At 36.6% G+C, this 24,324-nt stretch overlaps 1 long non-coding RNA gene across 1 annotated transcript in view; it reads right to left on the bottom strand.

Moving 5' to 3' along the window:
- The window catches only part of LOC140843273 (uncharacterized), a 154,971-nt gene that overhangs the window by 57,055 nt on the left and 73,592 nt on the right, over nucleotides 1-24,324 (bottom strand). The window lies entirely within an intron of this gene.

Below are 24,324 nucleotides of genomic sequence, written 5' to 3'. Positions count from 1 at the left end.
CCTCTTATGCAATTTCTTTATTTTTTATTGAAAGACATTTTCTTCAAAATACCATATGTTTCAATTATAGTTTTCATCTTAGACTCAGTAGATGCCCTATACATACGCTGGTCAGTGCTCGAACTACAGATACAACGTTGTCTAGGTTCATAGTTGCTCAAGCAATGTTTGTTGATTCTTCTTTCTACTCAGATACAGCCTGAGATAGATGTTGATCATTTGCTTTAGGCTCAAAAATACAGCATTTAATCTAAAACATCATGAATGGTATTTTTATGGAAATGAAAGTCCTGCTAGGCTGGTTGGTCCCCTAATTCTTTTTCCTGCAGAACTTTTGCTCATTTGTCTTATATGAAATTTGCAGATAGTTATGATACATTTCCCCACTATCAACAAAATGTATGTTTGAGTCACTGAAAATTCCTCAGAAACTAATCAAGTACCCACCACATATTCTGACAATGCCCCTGAGATAGCCCTCTGGCTTTAATCACAGCTCACTGCAGAGGACTCTACCACTCGAACAGTAACATGTTGAGAAACACAGAAGGGACTTGGGGTGAGGAGGGCCCATAAGGAGGAAGTAAAAGGATGAGGAGGGGTACAACTTCTTGCCTATGACTGGAGTTCATAAAGTCACCAGGTAGACACTGGAAAATACACCCTTCAGCATGTTGAGATCTGCCAGGATGACTGATTGAAACCACTTTGCCAAACCACAGGGGTGGGCAGGGACGAAGACCTAGTGCGTAACTTTAAAAGAACTGGAGGGTGGAGAAACCTACCTGGAAAGTTAATAGTGAGAAATAGTGGGACAGAGAAGTGGGAGACAGCATAAAAGAATCATAATGTAAAAAACTGAAGTGTCTTTTTCCATAGTCCCTCTGTGGCCTTGTAGATGTGGGCTAGACTTACTAAAAGGCTAGTTTCTTAAAGGATATCACCATTTTATACATTTCACTGGGGTCCCTAACCTACCTTTAAACATTTGATGTTCTACTATTATTATTGATTAATAAATTTTGGTTCCATTGTCTTTCTTTTTAATCTACCTCTTGACTGCAAAAGGTTTGAGAATGCAATTAGCAAAAAAGAGAAAAATTCTAGCTGATAAAGGCATGTGTTGATGCACTATATTTCAATATGGTAACTTCCATGCTTTTTCCATATTATACCTTTTTGTTATAGTTACATGAGTGGGAAGTACAAAATTGCAAAAAGCTCCAAACTGGTAAGACATCTCCATTTTCATTATCAGCATTTTCTTTAAAGCAAACATTAAATGCCTGCTCCTGTTTGAATAATTCATATTTGCTTTTTATAATTAAACTTTTGCTTCTCAGATTGATCTTCATCCACAAAAGCAAATTTATGTAATGACTTGGTTGGTGATATATAGCAATTTCAAAACCACTTTTCATAAGACTTTAAAAAGAGTTAACCAACTTCCCTTTCAAAATATATTTCTCCATTTATAGATTATGTTGACATTAAATGAACATGATAGGGCAGTTTTTCATGTAATACAGTAGTACTAGACAAAACAATGTTTTATGTAATTAGTGTTATATATTAATAACTGCTCCACATGATGTGTCTTTTCATTATTAATGTCATTGCAAGAGCAGTTTAGACAAGGCTAAAAACCCACAAGATGACATCAGTTAATATAGTAAAGACAGCTGAAAATGTAGAGCATTCATACAGGAGACAATGTATTGTAATGGAGATTTCCGTTTCATCTCTCAGCAGAGAGCAGCCATGGTCTTTTGTGTTTAGACAGACATATGGATATATGAAAAATTATACAATAGGATAGGACATGGTAATCTAATGAGTGTTCTGACCGAATGTTCTAACCTATGAAATTATCAGTCCATAACTACATGTTCAGAATTTATGAGCAACATTATCCTGTATTATATCAGAAGTACATTAAAGGAAATAGCTGGAAGAATAAAATTAAGAAAAAAAGATTTTTACTTAAAAAGCTGCTTTTCAGGAATGGTAGGAGTTTTTCCCCAAGCCACCTTAATTTTGAAGTGGCAACAAGAAACCAGAGTATGGTATTAAAAGTAACTAAAAAGTCTCTTCAGAGGTACTTTTGAAAACTATTCCTAAGACTAATGTTATATTAAATGTGTGCAAAGAAAAATGTGTAGAGAATTATTTTAATAATCTTAACTGCTTGCTCTGATTTGGACTCTTTAGATTTTTTTCTCTAAGTCCCCATTAATGAAATGTTAAATATTAAGTTAAGAAACATTAAAAGGAACACGTATTTCACTGAATGTAATCTTCACTCCTACTAAGAAAAGCATTAAGTCCTAGTATATACTGTAATAGTAACTACTCTCTTTTAGCTTAGTAGCATAGCTTGAGTGAATTAGAATCTATTGCTTTGGTAGACTCTTGTACGATAGTGTCACAGTAATTGTCACTTGGCTGGGTAATATAGAGAATATTAGTTACTCAATGGTGTTTGCAGTCTTCAGCATACTTATGAATATGTAATGGTGCTGCATCACACACATACATTTGTTAATGGTGGATATCTATCCAACTCAGCTGGACAGCAGGAAATGTTAACAAAAATTATGGATGTAAAAGTAGTTGGTAGAATTTATGTAAATTAAAGTCAGCATCATTTCATAAATATTCTTTAATCCTTTTGATTTTCTATCAACTCAAACTGCAGATAAATTGTATTATCTAATTTTTTGGAATAATCATGTACACAACTGACAATGGAAGTGGAATCTTTCCTGCACACCTGAATATCTGAGTTGGAAGCTTATACCAGTTTAACTCCTGTGTAAGGATTAACCTACAAGAAACATACTTTCTATTTCTCTTCTGCACACTTACATTCAAGCTTTGTCATTTTTTTAGAAATGCATTGATTCATTCAATCGGCAGGTATGTCTTTGAGCTCCACATAACAGGCATAGGATGAGGTAATGAGGGTGTCAGCTCCCTTTCCCACTAGAACTTCCATTCTGCTAGGACAAGGCAAAAAAAGCTAAATAAGATAATTTCAGAGAGCCAGTGCTAAGGAAAAAACAAGATATAAACTAGACACAGAAAGAAAAGTACTGTATGATCTCACTTGCATGTGGAATCTAAAAAAGTCAAATTCATAGAAATAGTAGAAAAGTGGTTACAAGGAGCAAGCAGGTGGAGGAAATGGGGAGACTTGGTCAGAGGGTACACCAGGCTGCAATTAGGCAGGAGGAATAAGTTCTAGAGATCTAAGGTACAACATGGTGACTACAGTTAGTAACACTCTATTGCATATTAGAAACTTAGTAGGAGTAGATCTCAAGAGCTCTCATCACACATAAATAAATAGTAACTGTGTGATGAAATGGATATGTTAACTTGACTGCAGCAATCTTTTCACTATGTACATGTATATCAAAATATGTACACCTTAAATATATACAATTTTTATTTAAAAACGGAGTATAAATGATGATACAAAATTTTTTGAGAATGGACTTTGATGAGGTATTGGGGACTAAAAAGAAACTAGATCTATAAATCTTCAAATAACAGACTCATGGTGAGAGAATAACTTACTATATTTATTCTTATCTTTATATGTGAAATAAACATATCAAAATTGTTCTAATAAAACCTTAGTTTGGGACTTATTTTTAAAAAGCTAAGCTTTATGTAGTAGAAAATTATTGGTTTAGGGAAAGGGTTATGGTGGGAGCTTCTTCAGATAAGATAGTAAGAGAAGGCCTTTCTTAAAAGGTGACATTGATGCAGCCACTGTGGAGGTTCCTCAAAAAACTAAAAATAGAAATACCATATGACCCAGTAATTTCACTTCTAGGAATTTACATGAAGACAACAAAATCCCTGATTCAAAAAGATATATGCACTCCTGTGTTTACTGCCACATGATTTACAATAGCCATGATATGGAAGCAACCACAGTGCCCATTAATAGATGAATGGATAAAGAAGATGTGGTACATAAACACAATGGAATATTATTCAGCCATAAAAAGAAATCCTGCCATTTGTGACAACATGGACAGACCTAAAGGGTATTACACTAAGTGAAATAAGCCTAGTGGGGAAAGACAAATACTATATGATTTCACTTACTTGTGGAATCTAAAAACAAAACAAAGCAAAATGAATGAAATAGCAATAGACTCACAAACACTGAAAAGTGACTGGTGGTTACCATGGGGGAAGGGTTGTAGTAGGTGGGTGGGAAAGGTGAGGGGGATAAGGGGCACAAAAATTCTCAATCATAATACACGTTAGTCATGGGGATGGTAGTACAGCATGAAGAATATAGCCAATGGTTCTGCAACATCTTTCTATGTTGTAGAATAGTAACTGTAGACAGTGATTACACTAGTTGGGGCAAGGATTTAATAATGTGGATAACTGTTGAACCACTGTGTTGTATATTAGAAACCAATATAATATTGTATATCAACATACTTCAATAAAAAGAAAAAAGAAAAAGAAAAGGTGAGATCTGAATGAGGAAAGGCTGCCATGAGAACAATTAAGGGAAGGATGCTTAGGACAGAGGGAACTGGAGGTGCAGAGGCCTAAGAGAGCATGGAGGAGGGGCTGTTCAAGGAAGCCAGACAGGTGGAGTTTGAGCTGAGAGATCTAAGGGGAAAGAGGTACAAAAAGGGAAGAGAGGCAGGCAGGTAGCAGACCATCTGCAACTTTTTAGGCCATGGTAAAAATCTGGATTCTATTTTAAAGCAGCAGGAAGCTATGATACAGTTATAGGCAAGAGAGTGAGGCAGTCTGAATTATGAGTCTGTTTTGTTAATGAGGTATAGGGCTGAGTAGGGGGGGAATGCAGATGGTTTGAGGAGAGAATAAAGATGGAAAAGGGCTGTTTTGGAAACTGAAAAGTAAACATTCTCAGGCGATACTGAGGTCTAGTTGAGATCTACATGTGCACAATCAAATCACTCATTTCACAGAGACTACAAATTACATTGTAAAGAATAATTGTCTTTATCCCTCTTATTTTCTGTATCAATAACCAATACTACTTTAAAATAAAACCTTTTAATATATTCAACTATTTCTCCCCAATTTTTAAGTTCCTTGAGGACAGTGATTGATATCTTGTTCTTCATCACATGCTTGGTGTCCCTAATGATGCCTTTAAAATAGCAGGCACTCAATGTTAAACTGAGAAGGATTCATAGTGTAACTGACCTAAATCTGTATACATCTTTCATCTAAGAAATGAGCAAGATCAGTGCCAAAATATAAACTTCTCTCAGTGCCACCTGCAATATTTTCCTAAAGAAATCGATGAATATGTATGCACAGATTGGAATGCTGGTCTTCAACTGAGTATTTGTCATTATAGATTTTTAAATGAATCCATAGCAGATTAATTCAGGAGGATGCTCCTCTTTGACAAACTCCAGCTAAATAACACGTTTTGTGTTCAAACTTCCTGGAAGCTTTTAAACTTCATTTATGTTCCTCAAACAGACACTTACTCAGTGCAGACTTTTAATCTGACCAGTTCCTGGGCAGAAGAAATGTTAATTAACAAATTTAAAGAGCATGTATAGCTCCTGCAGATTCTTTAATTCCTGTTTTAACTTCAACACTTTTTTTTCCTCCCATATTTCACACAAAGAAGTAGGAAAAGGGAGGGATAGGTTGTCTTTGTGTTTGAGAGTAATCACAGTTTCCTTCAATTGTCAGTCATTATTGACACAATGTTGCTCTTTCAAAGAATGCATCAAACCATTTTCCTGGACAGTATTTATTGAAACTTGATGTGATGTCAGAGCATTATTGCAAATTTAGGGCAAAAAGGGCCCTTGTTAAGTCATCTGTGTGCATCAGCCTCTGCTGAATGTAGAAGGATTCCAGTATGTGTAGAAATATGTGTAGAATAGATTCAATTAGTCTGAAAAACTACAAATTGAAAAATTTAAGTGGTATATTTCCCCTTTCATCTATGTCAAGGTTTTTGTATTCTGTAGTTAACCTTTCTGTTACAGTACTAGGTAAACTAGTGTTCTCTATCAAGTAAGTCCAATTTTTCTGATTACATAATCTCCAGAGAATAAAAATAATTTCCCTGTCTGAGAAGTATTATTTTATATATATTTTTGCTAACATTACATCCATCCCTCTCTTCTTCAAATAATCTAGGCTGCATATTCAGTTGCCATGCATTCTTACATTCTACTTCCTTTCTCTCTGTCACCGTCTTTGTTTACTGATTGGGTTATACAGCTGCACCTATTAGCATTCTGGGCCCAATTATGACTTTAATTTCATAATACTCTGTTGCTTTAGCAGGAAAATAAAATCACTGGCTTCTGATATCACATTAGTACTTGTGTGTCATGCTTCTTCCAAACAATTTCACATCTGCCATCTTTGTAAATCCCAAATGCATTCCTGGTATAGCATGATTTTTTTCCCTCCCCAGCCCTGCTCATTCCACCCTATCATGGATGGATAACAAGAGGAAGGAAAAGGAGAGGTGCATTAATGAAGATCTGAAAATACCTCTGCCCCCGACTCTAGGATGGTCATTTATGGAGCAGTGGCCATGTGGGTGGGCTCTGGAAGATGACAGACCTGAATCTGACCTCTGGTTCTGTGCCCGCTTCTTCTCCATGTCGGCAAGTAACTAAACTCTCAAGACAGCTGTGTCTTTCTTTATAAAATGTCTTCCCACTGACTACAATTTAACATGGAGCTCTTTCCAAAGGCATGTAGTATCTCCCAAGCATCTGATGTCTGCTCACCTCCCCAGGTTCACCTCTCTTTCCTGCTCTTGTCCTTATGTTCCATGCAACTTCACTTTTTGAGGAGCCTGTTACATACAGCACTGTTTGATGCTTCCATGTATTAGTTCATTAATTTTCTCTGCCTAGTTTCCCTTCCATCTTTTTTTCCACATCTTACTTGTCCTTAAAACTCAAGTCAAACACCTACCTTCTCTGATGGCCCCTCTAGATGGACTAATTGTCCTTTCATGTTTCCACTGTACCCAGTATCTCTCTCTGTAATCACACTTAACAGACAGACAGTGTTGGAATTCCATGATTATCTGTTTATGGCTTTTCCTGTAACAAAAGGTCCTGGAGATCATGGGCCAAATCCTACTCATCTTTGTAAATCTAGTACCAAGCTTAAAGTGAACTCTACCATTTTTCCTTACATTAGGAAAGCTAGTAGAAATTTCCCTGCTGTTGAGTGGGAAGCAGATTAATATTAAGACCTTCAGATATTTACAAGTATTTTTACCTTGCAGAGTGAAGAATACCTCTGCAAACTCCATCCACTTGAAAGGAAATCTGTATAGCCCTACAGTGAGACATTCTAAAGGATCTAGTGGAAAAGGTATTAGAGGACATGTGTAACTGCTCTTTCTGCCTGGAGTGTACATCTTTCTCCCTTTGCTCATTCTTTCAATTCTATTTAAAATCTACTCATTCTGTTTTCTTATTTCATCATCTGGAATTAGCTCCCTTCTCTGTGCTTCCAAGATCCTTTGTTCATGCTTCTATTTTAGCCTTTCCTGCACTGCATTGCAACAATCTATATGTCTATCTCCTCCTCTGGAGTGTATATTTCCTAAGAGAGAGGGAGCAGTCTTCCTCATTTACACTTTGCAACTGTTACCATTCCTAGCATATCATAAACACTAAGTAAATACTGAATAAACGGTGCACATACTGTGGCTGAGGAGTCAGCATTACCTGCTGGTCAGGAGGAATAGGAGTATATCAAGATATATTTTAAAGAGCAAATAAAAGACAGGTCTCTTCACTATGCTGAGTGTGTTTTCAGTGCCTTCTTAAATGTCAAAGAGTGAATAAAGTTTACAATGTTCCTGAGAATTTAAGGTAGAAAAATAATTCTATGTGTACCTCAGATATACCAGGACTCTTCTTTTTCCTAATTTGAATGTAATTCTTATACAGTGTATACACTCAACTCATTTGGATATAAGACAATTTTCTGAATATACTGGACCCTCCATCTGCTTTTGGTGATTCTCTTAAGACTACGGTGCTTGATTTCAGGTTCTTCCTGTTCTCACTTCCATTTTTTTAAAAGTAGAATTCACCTGAAGCCAGTTTTCACACTGCAGAGCTAATTTCTATGCAAAAGTGAATGATGTCTCACATTAAATATTCCTTAGAGCATAAAGCTGACATTGAATGTATAATTTTAAGCAGCTCAAGTAGCATTCACTAATAGGTTGACATAAGAATAAGGATCACAGGAAAATGTAGGTGAGAAGGGAAATGATAGTCATGCTAAGGCTTTTCCCATCACCTCAGAACAGTCACACCCTCATTTATCTTGCATTTTACATGGGGTTCAATTTTTTTTTTTAAACTGGGTCAGATCCCTTAGGAAAAGCTAAACCTGTGCACAAAAATTAGGGATATTGAGATTTAACTCTTCAAGATCACCTGGAAGATGATGTTGCAAAAAGGGCAATAACAATTTCCTAATGTTTAATAAATGGCATCTTAGTCTGAAATCCCAATGAGAGTTTTTCATTACAAAGGTTTGAAGTTCAAAGTAACCACCTTGTGCTAAAGGTAAAGTTTATATATCTAACCCTTAGATGGATTTGTTAGTGAAGAGATCTATTTCATTCAGTGGAATCTCAGGCTGGCCGGGATCATGAGTAATTCTAAGCATCTAGGGTTTGAGGAAATTCCACTTTTGATGGAAGAAAAGGGTTAGATACCTTGCACCCAGGACAATTTTGGATTTAGTTTGGGCAAAAGCATTGTTTATTTAAAAATAATTTGAGACTGTTGACCTTTTGTTAAGCATATTCACTGACAAGAAGAGTGTGTGCATCTGGCTAATTTCACATGAGGTGAGTTATGTAAATGCACAGTGGAATGCAAGGGAAACCATGAATACTTTAAATTCATACAGAGCACAATATATACAGACAGATTGTCCTTTGTATTTGAAGGTGATGCTGCGATTATTTTCTCTGCTATTTTCTGTGAGTTCAGATCTGGCTGTTTGATTGGCAATTCCTACTGTGTACAGTCTGCATATGTGTCAACTAACAACTTCAGCCATTGCCTGGAGGGTCTGATTGCTGGGTTGTTCAATATTTATTAAGCACCCAAGAAGTGCTGGGAGCTGCACTGAACAGTGTAAGCATAGACTGCTGCTGTCCTCTAAAAATTCTATTCCAAGGTGACTAGTGGAATGAATATGCTTTTTATTTTTTATAGTAGTTGACTAAAACTATGCAATTAGAAAAGGGAATCCCCATTTACCAGATGTTGTTCTTCAGTAATGTGTATGTAAGGTAGGTGCCTACTGCTTTCCCATGGACTTGGAAATGTTCAGGGTAGAAGGTCACATTTGAACGAACCTATTATAATGGCCTACTAGATGTGAAGGCCAAGGAAGGATGATGTGAAAATGTGGTATCGTTAGGGCATAATAAGATGTGAAAACAACTCTGAGTTGTTTCCCAGGAGAATTTTGCTTAAGGAAGTTGGAGAGAAAAGCATTCAGTAATACCACAGACCCCCTTCATCTATCAGGGATATGTTCCATTACCCACAGTGGTATGGATACCTGAAATCATAGATACTATAGTATTACATATATACATATATAGATATTATCTATATATTTTATGTTTTCTCCTATGCATACATACCTATGATAGTGTTTCATTTATAAATTAGGCACAATAAGAGATTAATAGCAATAACTTATAACAGAACAATTACAATATACTCTAATTAAAGTTATGTGAATGTGGTCTCAAGATACCTTATTGTGTTGTACTCACTCTTTTTCTTCTTGTGATGATATGAGATAATAAAATGTTTATGTGATGATATAGAGTGAGGTGAATGACACAGTGTTAGGCTACTATTCTGATGTATTTTCAGAAGGAGGATCTGCTTCTGGACCCAAGCTGACCACGGGTAACTTAAACTGTGGAAAGCGAAACCATGGATAAGGGGGAACTGCTGTATTTTCAAGTTTGGTCATAGCAAGCTTTTGGGTAAAGTTAAGCAACCTCACCTTTGGCTACCACTTATACTGAATTCTGATGTAATTTCTCCACATTTTAATCATAATATTTATATTGATAACAACATTATGTAAGATAGCAATGGAGACCAATAGACTTAAATGACAATATTCATTTTTCAAGTTTGGGTGTATTGTGTTACATTTCTTTAAGTATTTGACACTAATCATAGAGTTTCCTCTTAGTGACAATGGGATTTTAAAATAACTGGAGTCAGGAATTAATGAACAGGATAGAGGTTTAAGAAATTGGTTGAAATCTTAAGCAATGCTATTTGTAGTCAGCATTAACCCAAGCTTCTTTGTTTTTAAAATGATAAATTATTACAATGTATAAATAAAATCACTATACTCTTAAATATACTTCTTTAACTTGAACTTGAAAGGTTTCATCCTCAACTGATTAATTTATAAGTACAATAGCTAATATATTAGACTTTGAGGTGTTTTTGTAGAAAACATGGTGAAAGATTTTGTATATATAAAAAAATATATAATAGCATTGCATTTTCATTGTAACTGAAGAGAATATATTTAAGTTTAAAGTTCAGGAATTTTTGTTTTGATACTTTTCAAATGACAAAGATAATATTTATATAATCAAAATAACTCTTATTTTTACATTCAAACAATTTTAAGGCATTTAGTTCAAAATACCCCTAATAAGACCTTGTAAAGAGAGTACTAATGTAATGGCTTTCTTTAGTCATGATTATAACACAGTGAATGTTACACAAAGAAGAGTTGATCAGGACTTGAGTAACAATGTAGTATTGACAGCCAAACTGCTCTTTCTTTTGATGATTTTAATTTTCTGGCATTTAAGTACAGGAGTATGAGAATACCAACACCCACTTTGCTCTACTCATCTAATAGCTTCTTATCTAATGGCATATGCATTAATTCTTTTAACTGATTTAAACATCATCCACATTTTAGCATAATTATATGACCATAACTTATCCTGCAACTATGTGGGCAAAGTTAAGAAAAAGTCAACTGCAGGTTTGAAGAAAATCTAGAAACCAATTAGAGTTTTGACACAAGAGCTGGAAAATTCCAAATGTAAACTAAAGAAAGTGAAGGTCACAGGAGGAAGAAGGGGGGACTTGAGGGGTGTGAGTCAGTGGAGAGAAAGAAGATGGTATGGAGGAACTAGTACAAAATAACATTAAAATTCTGAATACAGAATGGAATCTTATAAAGTGTTTTCCTTCAGATGTATATGCGTTCAAGTCAATGTGAATAATACACTGTTGTTCTCATGTACAACTTTTTTATTTATTTGCCTCATTTTATGGTCATGCTTCTTTTCAGGCGATAATCGTGAATGTAAGGAACAGTCTTACTTCAGAGAGGCATGGGGGATCTCTGCATTAAAAATCTATTGATGGAAAATAATGGTTTTTTTCTCTCCTTTTCTTTCTCTCATCAATAAAGGATTTGATCAAAATGCTATGTCTTTACAGAAATAACCAAAGAGGTCATGGGCTCTAATATCAGTAATCACTGAACACTGGCTCTTTTAAGCCTATCTTTTGGAAATGATTTCCGTTCTATACAGAAGGAGATAGATTATATCAATTTTTCAAAACTACATGGGCGACAAATGAAGGAACCAGAGTTAGAACCCAGGAGCCCTGGTCTTACAATTGTTAGTATGGAGAGCTTTTTGCTGTCCCTCAGCCTTCCTTTAAATTGAGTTCTTTAAAAACAGGAATGCTTGCCTAGAGATATTTATGGTTTGGTCTTACCCAACAAATTGAAAGATATTGAAATTCAGGATTCAAAAATTTTGTTTCATATTTACTTTTGATTGAAAAAAGTGAGGCTACTGAACTTGAATCTCTAATGCCTTTTATACTTTAATGTTCTTTAAAATTATTCTATTACAACTGTATACATGAAAAGCCTGAAGGAAAAGTCGAGAAAAAACAGTTATTTGAATCATTCCAAATATCCAGCTGTTGCATCACGAAGATGAGTGTTTTTATACTGTGTTCAACAGAGCTGTGGGGCTACTGAACCACCTGTAGTCACATCCAGGATGGAAAAAATGAAAAGCAGACAGGAGGGTGGTGCTCTGAACACTCCTCAACTCCACAAAAGCAGCTCGACTGAGTAGTTTGGTATGCTAGAGCTTCCCTAGTCTTACCTTATGAAGAAAGAACAGCAAGACTAAATCAGCTGGTATAAAGTAGATAATATTTGCAAGTTTCCTCATATTTGATATTGAACCACTACCTCACATAGTATATTTAGGAGTTAGATGTAATTAGGAATTTTTATGGACTGCTTTACAGATAAGACAGAAATAAAATGCCTTTCCTGAGGCCCATGGAGAATCAGAGGTCCAGCTGAATATAATTTTCAAGGCCACGCATTTCCAATTTGCTGCTCTATCCACTAGACAGCACTACCTCTTTGTTTTCACAGTTGTTTATATTTGGTTTAACAGCAGTTTTCATTAATGCCTCTTAAATGATTGAAATATAGTTTTAAAAACCTGAATTGTTACAACTGCATTGTTACCTTTGTCTTTATTAGTAAAACAATCTTTTTTCTTGTTTACTCTGTTAAGTGCTAATGTAAATAACAGCTTTTATTTAGCATATCTTTGCTGACTGTTTTTACACTTTTTGCTACCTCTAGCCTAACCATATTTGTCTCATTCTTTTGCAAATCTTCTAATTCTAAATGAAATGAAGCTAGGATCTATTCTAAAAGGAATGGTACATCAGTGTTCCTGTTTTTCAATTCTAATTAAAGCCTTCAGCTCCTGTGCACTTACACTTCACTGTTGCACAAATGCTACTGCAGCTTACATGGGAGTAATTTTAATACAATTAAAATGATCTAATATTTCAATTGTTTGCTGAGAAACTAAGTGCATTGTCCTAGACACTCATCAGTTTAACTTCCAGTTATCAAAGAAAAACTGTCATCTTTATAATCTCATGGCTCAAAAAGAATAGTTTATTTTTATTCTTGATATGATTATTTAAATATTTTTTTCCCCAACACTTGCTGATTGCTTGTTTAAAATTACAATTTGGGTGTTAATAAGCTGTATCGTTCTAAGAAAAGTCATTTAATCTCCTCAAGGCTTTTGTTTCTCTGAAGGAAGGCATGCTAGAGAAACATTCCCCTCCTCCCTTGTAGTATAGGGCTTACAGAAGTGAAGGGCCTTCCACCTTACCACCTTTCTCCAGCTGGGTTACAGAGGGCAAAGAGTCCCCATTCCTTTTGACTTAAAGCTTTTACACAGGCCAGTTGTATCAGAGTGGAGATTCAGCTCACTCAGTGATCCCAGAAAAGTGTACACACTTGAACACAGTTACTGCACACTTCTGCCTTGGGCATAAACTTTGGTGTCCATCTCTAATGTCTAATGGTCATTAGAGGCAAAAAAGACCTTTGTCTGCTCTATTGATAACAAAGTCTTTAATTCCAGTGTAGCTGAAAGGTAGTTGTGTCAGTTCCTGAACATATGACTGTCTCATTTTCTGGAATAACATAAATAAGAAGCTACCAGAATACTAATCTGAAGGAATAGCTACAAAGGGCAAAGGTGAACCAAAGTGAAAGTGCACAAGGTGATTGTTTTCCTATTCCGTCCAGGCCAGCGGCACACCTCACAGGAAGCACTCTAGGTCTGATTTCTCCCACTGAGGGCCTACTATCTTGGGTCACACAAAGCATGGCTCTCACAAGATGGGTACTTGGGATCCCTGGGGTTCTCCCACCTTCTGCCAAGCCAGCCTTGTGAACACTCAAACTTCCCGACACTGCAGAGCTGTCCTGGAAGGACAGGACAGCATCCCATCCCTAGTCCGAGCTTTACTGGCACTCCTCTTCTTCAGCACCTGTCATCTATTCATTTGCTCACAAGAACAGTTAAAAACAAGAGAAACAGATGTTGTTGAGCTCATCAAACTGTGCACTTTTCTTCAGTTGAATCTCACCTAGCTTCAAATGGGAACAAGATGTTCTTTCTGCTATGGATGTTCTTCCACTGCTAATTTTTAATTCCTACAATTTTCCCAGGTCTCAGTTCAATAGTATTAAAGGGCATAAAACCCCCAGTAAATGGTATCTACATAAGGGAAAGACTTTTTATGAAAGAGAGGAGCTTTTAGGAATACTTATTCTTTAACAGCAATTCACACTTACACAGAAACAAAGTAACAGAAATACAGAATTGTAACGAGAAAAAAAACATTTTTTTTCCATGAATCTCGTTTTCTAACAGTTGCTATAGGGTGTAATTTGATGGGAATTATGATCCTTTAGTTTTCTTTACTACTGGTCTCAGTTTTTCATGTGGTCACTCTGGTCTTCCTATTATTGCTTGTTTGATAGAGGACACATATTGTTTGTAAAATATGAAAGTTTTAGAGGAAGCACCCTAGGGTGAGCTTTCTTCTAATTCAGTGACATCATAGGAATTCAAATCTAACATAATAATCTAAGGAATAATAGGAGTGACTGTAAAAAAACTTTTTCAAGAACTTAAGTATGCACCAATCATTAACTAAACACTATGTGTAGATTCTGGATTAGATTTGTTCATTCAACAAATAAATATGGAAAATATACTATATACAGGCATTGTTAATAAGTCTTGGGATATAACATTGAGCAAAATAGGCAAAATTCCCTGTCTTGTATGGTGGGCAGTCTCTAAGATGGCCCCCAGTGACCCTCACTTCCTGGTGTTTACCTCCTTGTATGGAACCTTTCCCTTAAATGTGGGCTGTACCTAGTGACTTACTATTAATAGACTATGGCAAAAGTGGCACTTCAGAGATTAGGTTACAGACCTACTGTGGCTTCCATGTTGGAATTCTTTCTCACTCCTTTATTTGCTCTCTGAGGAAAGCCAGCCACCTGGGAAGTTGCATTATGAAAAGGTGTATGGCAAGGAGCTGAGAGAGGCCACCGGCCCACAGCCACTGAAGGACTGAGGTCCTCAGTCCAACAGTCCACAAGGAAATCCTGCTACCAACCTGCATGAGTGAACCTGGAAATGTAGTCTTCCTTGAGCAAATCTTCAGGTAAGCCCACAACTATAGCTGTAAGTTTGACTGAAATCTCATGAGAGACTCTGAGCCATCAGTAGACACTTGGCTCAGTTATGCCAGGAATCCTGACCCACAGAAAATGTGACAAAATAAATGTTGTTTTAAACCAGTATGTTTTGGGGTAATTTGATATGATATGCAAAAATTTATAATTAAAGAAGAGAAGATAGGTAAAGAAGAGAGAGAGGCAGTACTGGAAGAGTGAGGAATAGATGACAAATTTAAACAGCATCGTCACAAAAGGACTCACTCAGATAGTAACATTTTAAGCAAACACCTAAAGGAAATGAAAGGGCAAATCACCAGATGATATCTGGGGGAAGAAGTTTCCAGAAAAAAAGGAAGAAAAAGTTCAAATGCCCTGAGAAGTAATTCTATAAGATTTGAGAATGCAAGGATGCCAGTGAGGCTAAAAAGGAACTGGTGAGAGAGATTATGGAGACAAGGAGAAGCTTTATATTGTGTGTATGTGTCTGTCTGTCTGGTTTTTTTTGGAGGGGAAATAGGTAGAAATTTCAGTGCTGGTGGTTCACTGGAAAGACTAGATTTTTATAAAAGTAAGATAGAAATATTTTTATGGTTTTTAGTAAAGACTACACCAGATGGGGAAGCCAACAAGAAGCCTCATTAGGCAAAAAGATAAAATGCATATCAAATATAATTTAATTTACTCCTTAGGACAACCCTGAGAAATAGTGAAGTGACATGCCCAGCAGCTATTTAAAGCAAGAATCAGAATTTGAATTCAGGTTTTTCCACTTCCAAATTATTTCAGAGTAATATCCAGCATTATCTACTCTCTTCCACCCCCCCCATGTAAAATGCTGAAAGATACAAACTGGTAAAAAAAAAAAAAGAGAGAGAGAGAGGACAAGAAAAATAGGGTGATATGGAATGGGGGTAGAATTATCTAATTATCTTACACAATGGAAGTCAAGAAGTACTTCTTTGACCTGTTTTAAAGCAGGAAACATTACATATGAAGAGCACAGCCTATGTTGGTGACTTATCTAAAATCACTGAAGTCCATAGAGGGGAGAAAAATAGAACTCTGTTCTCTGGACTCTCAATTTATTGTTGAGCCACCAAAGAATAATACTTTTCTTTTAGTTCACCTTTATAAGGTATTTTGCTGAAGAAAAGTGCCACTATTACCTTAGAGCTTTTTTTTTTAAAAAAATTAAGATAAAAACATTTCTAAAACAATTATAATTGATTATGTCATCCTTGTACTTTAGCTGCTGAAGTTCAAATTATAGTGCACTAATAAATCAAGATAGTACTTCATTAAAGACTTTAGACATTTTCTGAAATGAACTGAATTAACAAAAGGATCTAAAGGCTGAAATGCAAATCTTCTGTAAAATTCTTTTCTACAAAACTGTTCAAAAGCTCAAAGGATTAATACAGCAGTAGATTAGAATGAATTTAAAACAACACATGAATGAACTTTGAAATCAAATAAATGAAGAGTTTTCACATTTTTTTAATGTTCAGACACTGTTAACTAATTCCACTATGGGTTTTCACTGATAAATTTCCTGTGTAGGTATACAGGAAAAATAATCTCTGTTGAATCTACCCTATTTCTCTGAGAAAATATTGTTAGTTGGAAGGATACCTTTGTTTTATTAATTAGCACCTCTGGTCAAGTAATAATACCTAGTAGGTACAGGCACTGTTTATAGCTCTGGATGTGCTTCTAATTCTTGCAAACAATACTAAAAATATCATTATCAAATGAGGAAATGGGATCAAAGAAAAAGGATCACACAACTAGTAAATGGGAAAGGATTTTCTATTCTATCCTTTTGATTTAGTCTTCAGAACACATATACTTCAACTAAGTTTAGTTAGATAGCAAGAATTCTGGGTCGTTCACTATTTACTTTCTTTGTTTATTTGATTAGAATGTGTGTGTGTGTGAGAGAGAGAGAAAGAGAGCAAGCAAGTGGATGTGAGAGAGAGAGACCTCAAAATATTTGAATTTTAAGTAATTGTTTACACCTCCTCTTTCTCAGGTATGAAACACACAGTGGCAATCAAAAGATGTCTAGAGTTATCAATCTGGATTACTCGACTCAGCTTTTCAGGAAGTTTTGTTTCCTAACAGAAACCTATTCAAAGTATATTCTAAGAAAGCCTCCTGTGAGCAAGTAACTTCAAGATATCCCCAAAGGTCATTCATTGCTGCAGATTTAACCTCAGCCTTAACTGATGGTGTTGCTTTGTCCTCTTTGAAACTCACCATTTAAGAATCTTCTATGTTATCATTACTGTGATTCAACCTACTGTGTATTATTATTATTACCATTATTTTTTCAGTCAAAACAAGGCTAATCAACCCAGAGAGTGGCTCAGCAGTTAGCTGTGACTCTTCCCACATGCTATCTTTATTCCAGAAACCTCTTAGCATTTCCAAAATGATCTCCCATTCTAGTCCTCAGTCTTCTTAAATATATGGCTTCCCTCTGGGAAAGGCTGACTGAATAAGTCATAAATTCTCTGAGTCTATTTTTAATTTTTAAAAATGTATACTTAAAGATTTAATTTTAAGTACTGAGAGCAGTGACTGACATGTAACAGAGACCCCAAAACTATTTGCTGAATGGGTAAATAGAATAATTTAATGAAAATAAAAATAAAATAGGAGTCAAGGCTTTGTTTTCTTTGTAAAACTTTCCCCCACAGACACTAAGCTCAGTTTCCCATCACTGAGGAAAAATAATAGAAAACTGGAACGTTCTCATATCCTGACACATCTATCCTCCTCATGAGGGTGTCTGATAACTTTTAAGAGATTACTTAATTTGTCTGATATATTATTTTCAACCTCTATAAGCAATGCTGGAATCCCTTCTACAATGCCCTGTTATCAATAGGTTTGGGGAGAAAAATTGTACCTACCTACTTAATTTTGGCCTATGAAGGCAATTCTTTAAAATAATCCATAAAGTTATTATGGTTTAAGAAGAAATTAAACAGTTTGATATCACTTTTAGAAGCAGTTTAAGATCACCAAAATTTCTTTGGACACACAAAAGAAAGAGGGATATAATTCTAGAATTTGAGATCAGCAACCAAAATAGCCAACCAAGTGAATCAAATGCCTCTTTATTGCCTTCTACTTCTTCCACCTCTGATGACACTAGAACTACTTTTATGAATAAAAGAAAAGGAGACTTTTGTGGATCTGAAATACTTCAAAACAAATACTTTGAAATCTCTCTCTCTCTCTATACACACACACACACACACACACACACATAAACCTCATTTAAAATTTTGCTGGAAAATAGCTGGCTTTTTGGTTTTCTTTAAGTAAACATTACATGTGACTTTACAAGTGGCATCTGAAGATGAACCCCTGGGAACTAATGACCCCTTGAACAGTATGTGGCTCCCACCTGAGTCCCTGCACTCTCCACTTGAGTGAGGCATCTTTTTCCTTTAGGTTCAGGAAGTCTGTTTCAGATCTGAACTCCCTCCTTTTGGTTGAGCTCTTTGACTTTGTTCACCCGTTTAAAGACTTCCTCCTTTCTGTTTAATGACTATCTTTTCTGGTGAGTACTCATTTGTTTTTTTTGAACCTCTGGCTTTGAATAATGGGATCCCAATTGCTAAATTCTCTCAGGAGGGTCCTCCTTCTGGGATGTCAACCAGTTTTGTTTAAAAACAAAGGTCCCTCCTCATGCATGTTCTTAAGTAATTGGGCAAACTGAACAAAAAACAATTTAGAACTCCAACGGCCATTATGAGGAAAATTTGATCTCCCCAACTTGCATTTCTTTGAACCAAGCTAGAAGACCACAGCTCTAAAATAAAACAAACTAAATAGGACACCTATTTCAACTGGTATCTTAGGCTTCCAAGCATTTCAGGACTTACATTTCCTCTTTATAAAATATAATTTATAAATTAACCAAATAGAACAAATAATTGAAAAAAGAAAAAGGCACCAGAAACCTCTTCACCCTCTCCCTAACTTCCTTTTTCTTCTTCCCTTACTGTACCTTTTTTTGTACCCTCTACTTCCTTCCAACCCTTTTGATGAATTTCCCTTTTCCCCCATTAGAACCTGCCCCTTTACAATCAGACCCTCTGAAGATCCTAATGAAAAGCTTCAAATTTCCTGTGTCCACTGGACTAAGGTTGAACTGTGAGCTACAATAAAAGATTTTCCTAGAGTAACTGAGGATACCCACAGATTTACTGAGGAACTTAATGTAGTCGTTCAAACTTACCAACCTGGCTTCTGAGTTTCATACCAGCTAGTTCACACGCTCATTGGTGAAGGCCCAGTTCAACACTCAATGAAAACAGCCAATTGGGATGATCCTGAAAATCTCTAGAACTGCAAATGGGAGACCAACCCCTTGCTTTGTTATAAGATTGAGCTCAGCAGTCCCTAAAGGACGTCACCTGGAAATCCCTAGGGCTTTCCCCAAACATGGTGAATGGGATAAGATTCAGGCTTGTACCCAGAAGCCTATGCATGATTATTATAGTTGGCTCCAAGTTGTTTTTCAGGAAAATTCTGGTCTTCCTATGGATGTTGAATCTACTCAGGTAGCCTTCAATTCTATGTTTATTAATGGACTGAACCAGGATCTTTTCCTTCTAGTTAAGAGGACCAGGATAGAATGGGAAACTATATCCACTTCAGGTTGAGTTAAGTTTGTAAATCAGTTTGCCAGAACCCTAATTAAACTAAAAGGAAGACTCTAAAAATCTTATTTTTTAACTACAGCAAATGGAAGCCCCTAAACACAACCAAACTCCTCCTGATCTTTTTCATTACTGCAAAAAGCCAGGACGCTGGTCCAATTATGAAACTCTAGGAACTGCAGGGGCTTTTCCCAATCTTTTCTATTAACTGGCTTGGAGAAACAACTCTCCAGACTGGGAATGAACATTATGGATACTGGATTTACACTCCTTGCCCTCAACCCCAATTTTATTGAACAGCCTCTGCCTCAGAGTCCTAAAATGGTTGTCCTTAGTTCCTCTGCCACTATTCATTTATTGGGCCAATATTTCTTAGAGAAATATTGTGCCAGTACTTTTCTCCTGACAGGGGGATATAATTCTTAAATTGGACAACAGTAGGCAAAAGAGTCAACCAGGTGAGTCAAATGGCCCTTTAACATCTTTGACTTATTTCATCTCTAATGACACTATAGCTAATTTTAAGGATACTAACCTGATCATGGCATCCTTTCAATACTTTCTGAAACCCAAAACTGAAAAGGAAAAAATGCCTCAAACTTGACCGTTCTATTTGGGAAGCTCAGGATGAGTTAACATTTAAAATTCTTAAAGAAAGGTTGATAAATATCCCCTGCCCTTGGATCAACTTCCTTTTTCCTTTTGTATTTGTAAAAGAAGAGAATGAGCACTCTCCCCCACCTCCAAAATGGGGACAACTATCAACCCACAGAGTATTATAGCTAAAAGCTAGACTCTGTGGCACAGGACACCCTCCTCACCTCAGACTCATTTTTGCCACTATCCTTTAGGTCAGGGCCGCCAAACAGATAGTCATGGCAAACCCTCTAATCATCTTTGTACATCATGAAGCAGAAGCCCTCCTGAATCCTCAGCACACTCAACGCCTTTTGGCACTGCTCCTCGTAGAACTCTTTCCCACTGTAATAACCTCAACCCTGCCACACTTCTTCCTGCTTGGTGCATGATATTCCTTATGACTGTTGGACAGATTACCTCCTGATAACTCTGACTTTTCAAGTTTACTGATGGCTTTTATTTAAAAGGTGGTAATGGTAAATACCTTGCTGGGTCTGCTGTTGGAACTCCTCCTGAAGTCATAGAGGCAGCACGTATGCGGGCAGCTACCTCAGCCTCACAGGCTGGATGTATGCTTTGGCTGGGGCCTGCATTTCATCCAAGGGAAAACTGCAAATGTCTATACTGACAGTAGGTATGACTTTGGAGTAGCTCACGACTTTGGAATGATATGGGAACAACAAGGCTTCCTCACTTCCAGGGGGGACAAAATTAAAAATGGTCTTTATGTCCAGGAATTATTAGATGTTACACTCTTGCCAGGCACTTTGGCCATTATAAAGGTCCAGGAGCATTCCAAAAATGATTCCCTGGAGGCTAAAGAAAACCACCTTGCTGATACTTCCAAAAAGAACGTTATTCTCAAAGGAACCAACAACGAAACCTCTGTCATGTTCCAAAGGGATGTTCTGCTAAATGATAATCTAGAAAAATTGACTAGATGCCCAACAATCAGCCCTGGAAAAGGAAAAACAATATTGGCAATCTAATAACTGTTGACTTTGTTGACTTTATTAAAAGAAAACTCTAACTTGGGCCAAATAATAATTCAGTCCTGCAAGGGACTCTTAAGTTCCCATTACTGACTATTGTACATCCACTGAATCATTGGTCTACTAATAAAATGATAACTTTTATGAACCAATGTTGGTGGAGAAATATTAATAAGGCCACAGAGTGTCTGCTGTGATTCCCCACTTTCCCAAAATACAATTCAAGAAAACCTGTCCCTTTAGCTCCCGGACTATTTCAATTGCCCAATGGACTATTTGGGCAAATGGATTTTCTATAGCTCCCTCCATCTCATGGTCATAAATTTGTCTTGGTAACGGTTTTTATGTCTTAAAATATCATTCCTACCTGGGGAACCCCACCTCAAACTTCACAGTGGCTGGGGAAACTCATTTTACTGGTCAAGTGCTTCCACAGTTTCTACTGTTTGGCCAGTTTTACAACACTTTCCCCACACTCAAGTGCCAGGGCTGGTCCAACACACTAGTGGCATCATTCAAAATCTATAGAGACCCTTCAAATACACTGGTTAAAGGCACTGCCATTAGTCCTAAATCTCAGGTGTACCCTTTTTGGATCCTATAAACTCTTGTCCTTTGAGATAATCATAGGGTTCCCAATGCAGTTGGCTCCTGCTTCTTTGGATCCACAGGTGGTAAACAGGTTATACTTCAAAATTATAAGGTCCTAAGTGCTTCTGTTGAGAATAACCATGCTTTACTAGGACAGTCTTCCTGCAGTGTGTTCCCAGGAGATGAAAGCTTTAAACGTCACACCTGAAGCCTGGATATTTCAACTATTGGAAAAGACACCTCCAGAAAGTGTTTCAACTCCACTGAAAAGGAACCAACTCTTTGTGCCACCAAATTGCAAGGAATAGACTGTGGATCCATGTGTTGCATCTAAAGAAAGCACCAAACCCTGAGTGGACCTGCATGCCAACTGGTGACCTGAAGGTAAAGATTTCCTGGAATAGAAGTAGATGACAGCTGAAGGGGGCAGCTTTCTCAGCTGGCCAGACCAGTCCTGTTTACACAGTCCTTGCTGTTGCTTCTTACTTTATTTCCTCCCTCTTTTTCTTGGCCCAATCTTTTACAAAAGGGAGAAAACTTTCTGAATGTTAGGTCTGCCACCAGAAACTGATATGTTCATGATGACATGACAGAGACCTCTTGGTCTTTGATCTGTTCCCTGCACTCAAGGGAGACATAAAAGAGCTAACTCCTCTTTGCAAAGCTTTTGGAAAAGACCCCTTTAGGGCAGGATGATTCCTTGCAGAATGTCTTTTCATCTTCTTACTCTGTATAATCATTTTAAAGCTTTATATCTGTTGTCTATTAGTCCTTTTTAGAAATGATGTGCCCAACAGAGTTACATTAGCTCAGTGCTTTGAGATGATCTCTAGTGCTTAAGATATAGACCTCAGATGGCAAATGCAGGAGGTTTCCCCTCATAAGCTCCCTTGTTACTCAAACATGGCCTCAACTGTTTCCAATCTGCAAACTTTCCTTCTGATGGGGGAATCTGACAAGCAGGAAAGGTCCTTTCTGGTATCAAGGGATAAAAACAGTTCAGTAGATGAAACCACTAAACACAAAAAACCTTACTATTGATCAGTGATGCTTTTGAGGAAAGATCTTGATCAAAAGGGGAAAATAAAGGAAATCTTCCACAAAATGAAGTTGAGAAGCCCTGAATGGGGAGCTCTCCACACTATCACTTAACCATCAGAAGCATACCTCCCATTCCCCAACAGGAAGAATCTTTCTTTATATACCCCAGCAGGAGGGATGAAGAATTTCTCCTTGCCTAGCAACAGCCCAGCAATGAGAAAACTGCCTCTCTCAGCCAGTGAGAAACTATACAGCCCTTCCCAGCTTCCTCTGTTCCCCTAAAAAGCAAGTTCCTATCGACTACTCTCACGACTTGCTTATGGTTCCCCAGTTTGCTTGTCCCAAACTGCAATCCTCTGTTATTTCCAAATAAACTCAGTTAGCTGGTAAAATTCCTAGCTCTTTTATGTTTTTTGAAGTACACACACACACACACACACACACACACACACACACACACACACACTTCACTTTGGTAGGAGTACATAAATATATAATCCTCTCTCCATATGAATGGAGATGGGAGTAAGCTTAAGGTAGTAACGTTTTTGAAAAATAAGGTTTTTGTAGTCTTTGTTGGGATAAGATTCTCATCCTGGTGATATATTAGAGGATATTAAATTACAGGAGTTAAGTAATGGAAAATTTGGGGAAATATACACATATATATATTAATATATATAGTATACATAACTATAGTATGGTAACATAGATATATATAGTAATGTATAATATATATATATAGTTTTATTTTACCATTACTTATAAAGCTACCTTAAATCTCCTCACCACTATCCCCACCCCCAATCCTTGAAATTTATTGAGAACAGGATGAAACTGGGAGGAGATGAGCCAATTATGGCTAATAAAAAAATCTCTAATATCTCTCTCTGAGTTGAAGTTTGACTCTCCCTCTGACTTCAGTCCTGAATTGAACCAATTTAAGATTCACATAGCATATTGTAAACTATGCCCAAAAATATCTCCCAGAATTCTGCCAATTAAGTAGTTTCTTCTTTCTTGTACATTTTCTCAGAAACCAAGAGACAGTTATTACGGGGGTGCTAAGTCCTAGAAAATCGACTCTCCCTGACTTTTGCATACTTTTCTTCCAAGTTTCTTCTTAGTCTATGGCTTTCCTTAGATTGATTCTCACTTAGCTACAGACAATAATCAATATTCTTTTTGTTTACTACATCTCAAGTTTCATTTCCTGAGAAGAGCAGTCTAGAAATCCA

Source organism: Manis javanica, chromosome 8 (assembly GCF_040802235.1).
Source record: "Manis javanica isolate MJ-LG chromosome 8, MJ_LKY, whole genome shotgun sequence".
In the NCBI taxonomy this organism is placed as follows: Eukaryota; Metazoa; Chordata; class Mammalia; order Pholidota; family Manidae; genus Manis; species Manis javanica.
The sequence above is the reverse complement of the archived record's forward strand: the minus strand, read 5'-3'. Positions and strand labels throughout refer to the sequence as shown.